At 37.8% G+C, this 4,698-nt stretch overlaps 1 pseudogene; it reads right to left on the reverse strand.

Annotated features, from left to right (window-relative positions):
- Positions 1-1,471: 1,471 nt before the first annotated feature.
- LOC112909896 (U4 spliceosomal RNA) lies at positions 1,472-1,603 on the reverse strand (annotated as a pseudogene).
- Between the last annotated feature and the right edge of the window lie 3,095 nt (positions 1,604-4,698).

Below are 4,698 nucleotides of genomic sequence, written 5' to 3' on the forward strand. Positions count from 1 at the left end.
ACAAAAAAGGCAAGACAATACAGGCAGGGAAGAGGAGCCCACATTTGAAGCCTGGTATAAGCAAGGCTTATGCACAAAAGGCCCAAGTGTCTGCTCTCCCGCTGGCACAGCTCACTGTAGTCCTACCTCCAATGACTCCAGTGCCCACAAATCTTGAATCTGTAGTGAGTTTACTTTCTTCATTTCGTTTCTTTATAGTGTTTCTCCTCTCTTCTTTCCTTTGGGGGATTACTAAAATGTAATCCCGGATTGATTCACTTTCTCCATTTAGTGGATTTCCTCAGGGTTCAAAGTTGGCAAGAGTCTACAGTGATAAATAATTCCTCTTTCCAGCAGATGTTGTTTCTGATTTTTTGGGATCAGAGGGAAAAAAGAAAAACATTGTGATTTTCCAGTAAATCTGCTAAACGCTGCAGTGAATTATGAACTTGAGCAGAGGATACACCATCCAAGAGGCCAAAATACAATTGGCAAATATTTCATATTTCATTATTTCATTCATTATTTCACTTAACCAGGAAACCATTTTTTTTTAAGCTCAGCATTCTTTCTCAATTAAAAGTCATGGAATCACAAAATTATATTTGATAATTATACTTATTCATCTTATTTACTGTTACACTTAATTTTTAATGAAAATTCTGAGATTTTCATCTCTTTCAATACATTTTTCCTCAGTATCGTCATCTTTCCTCCCTCAAACAGCACCTAATTGACATGGCAAGAAAAAAAGGGAGACTTACTTGGGTGTTTCTTTTTGTTTCCAATATTGCTTTCTGGGCAATACCAAAGAAATGGATTATAATAAAATCTCCTGCCTTCACTGGTTATCTTTGCCACATAACAAATATCATACTTTTTTCAAGATAAAAGCCATGGCATCCAGTACAAACAAAATGTTAACATACTTCTTTAGATCTATGACAAAGGCACATACAAGCAAATTGAAGAGTTCCAGATATAATGTGAAAGCCCAGAAAGACTTTGTAGTGCAATCAATACATCAAGGTGCAAACTATCTTTCCTTAGAGTATGATGTACAGTTCTGATTTTATACTTATTTATATAATTATTTGGTCAATGTCATCAGTTCTGCCTGGAACCTATTTGTTTTAACTGAACCTCCAATACTCCGCTCAGTATCTAGACTATGGTAGACACTCAATAAATTGTATTGTGTGTGCATGGAGAAAAAGCATCTCAAGCTATACATAATAATCATACCCAGGGGCAAGAGAAAACTTTTGAAGGTAATAGGTATACGTTCATTATCTTGAATGTGCATACATATGTCCAACCTTGTCAAATTCAATACTTGAAAATACTTTCAATTTAAATACTGTCAAATTTCAATATTTTCAATTCAACATATGAAGCTTGACATATTGTATGTCAATTATACCTCAATAAAGCTGCTTTTTAAAATGTCAAAATCCATGACAATATCATGTTAAATGTATTATCTGTAAAGTTCATGGATTATATTACAATGATATTTTCCACAGGATCAGCATTATGGAACGTTCTTTGCTAACTTTTCAATTAGCAATAGTCATGCCTCGGATAAACCTCATTGGCTATGATACTGCCACTGCCCAAAGCTGTTTGCTAACTTTTGGGGGGAAAACAGCACTTCTGATTAACTACTAATTACAATTCCTGTGTCTGATAGAAAAGAAACTTTTAAAGTAAAAATCTTACCATTTAATTAATCTCTTTTCAGCTTGAAATTAAGAGGTATGAACTTAAGATCTCAACACTAGGACTGTTTTCCCTCAAATGTCCATTTACTTTTTGAGTAAAATATCCAGTAACGTTTTTCCTAAAAGATTGTATGTGCACTGAATGCTATTTTAAACATAATGGATGATAGCTTTTAGAATCGCTATTAAAAGTCCTTTCATATAATACAAATCCACGTTTTAAAACTCTAGTTTCATTTAAACAGGAGTAGAAGATTTTCAATTACAGTGAAGAAAAAACATCATTGTGCTTTTTCTGTCAGAAATTCCCAGTATATGAAAAAGATGATAATGTTTAAAGACATTATAATTTTGAATTAAAACCTTGCTCAGGTGTTTGGAAAAAGAATGATGATACAGTCATGAGAAATGAATCACGGGCATGAGAGAAATTATTGATTTTATCATTATGAGAAAGAACAAGTGCCTGAATTATTTAATGACAATGGGTTTAGAGCTTTTAGTTGAAATCGGTTTGTTTTTAAAATTTCATCACTTAATTTTGACAAAAGCCAATATGGTATTCACAAGATTTTCCAGATCTCAAATACTTCGTGGCAAGTATGCTGTAAATTAGTTCATGTGACAAAGTAATATATTCTCGCATATATGTTTATGAAGGGTATACCTCATGATCTCTTCATTTTTTAAATTTTTTATATTTGTTTAAATTTATTCATGATAGAGAGAGAGAGAGAGGCAGAGACACAGGCAGAGGGAGAAGCAGGCTCCATGCCAGGAGCCCGGCATGGGACTCGATCCTGGGACTCTAGGATCACGCCCTGGGCCAAAGGCAGGTGCCAAACCGCTGAGCCACCCAGGGATCATGATCTCTTCAAATAGAAGCCACCTCTTCTTCTACTGACTCCCAGTTCCCAGTCTTAGGGAACCAGATCATTCACGTACACATATTTTTCAGTTCACTCATTCATTCTACAAATGTTTATTGATACTGTGCCCTACGACAGACACAGATTGGAATAGACAAATGCAGCAAGACTTATTTCTCCTAAACAGGTAAACAAGCAAATATGAAAACTTCAGATAGAGATAAGTGCTTTGAGAAGAACGGAACAAGACAATGTGGTGGTGGGTGGCCCTGGGGTAGGTGGGGCAATGTAAGCTGAGCGGGTGGGGGGTGGAACAATCTGAGCCCAGGGACCAAATGAGGGAGCAAAAGGAGAGGAGTCCGAGAAGCAGGCAAGGAGAAAAATCACAAAGGGCTTGAGTTTCCTTCCAAGTGCTATGGGAAGCCACTGAAGAGTCCTGAGAGAGAGTCCATATATTATATATGCCGATTTGTGTTTATTTATTTATTTATTTATTTATTTATTTATTTATTCATTTATTTATTTCCAATTTGTGTTTTAAAATAATAACCATGGCTTCTAGAAGATGAACGGGCGACAAGAATAAGGGCAGACAGATCCCGTTTGGAGGTTACGATAGGTCAGAGATCGTGGTGACTTGTACGACGACGGTGGCAACGATGAAGAGAAGCAGATAGAATTGAGATATATTTTGGAAACGGAGCCTAAAGAATTTCGCATGTGCGTGGCCTAAAGAATTTGCTGGTTCACCGGAGGGGTGTGAATGTAAGGGATGGTGACAGAAAGGGAGCAAGTGAGATGGGAAGGCTTGGGAAACACGCCTTACAAATCTAATAATATAATATTTTAACCCTACACTATCTGTTGAATCAGCAGAACACCGACATGCTCCAAAGTTAATAAGCATCTTTTGTTTTACAATCACCAGAGAGCTTTGCAATTTTAAGTCATATTTTAAGCTCAATTTTAAGCTAAAGGATGGAATTATGTACAATTTAAGATTAATTTATCCGGTTATTTTGTGTATCTGCAAAAGTATTTAGAGTATAATGGCCCGCACTATGCAGCATCTGTATTTTACGGGAGTCTGGAAATCAACTTTCCACATCTCGGTCCTAAATGGGGTTCGCAGGCATGTCTCCACCTTGTAGAGGTCGCAAGTTCACAGAAAATCAGTAAATGTGTGAGCATTCCTCTCTCATCTATACGACTATGAGTTCCTCCCGAAGGAGACCAAATTCTTAATGCCTGGTGGTCCCAAACAACAACCAACTCAGGCAAACATCAGGTAAGTGAAAACCCACCATATCCTCCGACATCTCTTTTTGACTTTCTGGATTTGGTCATTTTCTGGCTGACAACTCTGGAGACTTTTTTTTTTAATCTTTATTAAACTATAACTCACATAGCATACAACTCACCCATTTAAAGGGTAGAGATTCCCAAGGAAAATCTTTGTCATATATTGATCTCTCTGTTCCTCCAAGGATATACGCTTTTCCATCGTCCATTTACCGTAAACATCGGTGAAACAATCATCGTTGAGCATTTACTATATGCCAAGCATTCCTTCCTGAAATGTCTCCTTTTCATTTCCACAGCCTTACCTCCAACTGTATGACCCAACTTAATCATGATCATCTCCACTCTTGGCCTCTCTCCTCCTCTCAACGTCTGTAGTCTACTGGATGTTAAGCCTCAGCGATCTGGCTACACTGCTGGTTAACTTCCGCATGTGCGTGGTCCTTGTCACCCAGCACTCTGGCTTGGCGTCTCACACGCTTTATGCATTTACTATAGATCTTGTAGAGGATGATAAAACCTGGTCCTTGGAGAAGCTATCCTTGAATAACCCTCTTGCTCCTAAATCCGCCAGGCGTGTAGTCATGGGATCCTAACGCTTTAAAGTGGTCTTGCTGACATCCGAATCGTACTACAGATTCTGCAACAAGGTCGCGTTGCTAGAACCAGAGTTCCCTGCCAGGGGCTGGGCACTGCACTCTGCTCATCGATGGAAGATGAAAATATCTGAGAAGGCTTTGAAATCAAGCAGATGCAGATGAGTGTCATATTCTAAGTCCACCAGGTTTCTGACCCAATAAAAAAGCGTGTGATTTCTAGCAATC

This window comes from Vulpes vulpes, chromosome 2 (assembly GCF_048418805.1).
Source record: "Vulpes vulpes isolate BD-2025 chromosome 2, VulVul3, whole genome shotgun sequence".
NCBI classification, from domain to species: Eukaryota; Metazoa; Chordata; class Mammalia; order Carnivora; family Canidae; genus Vulpes; species Vulpes vulpes.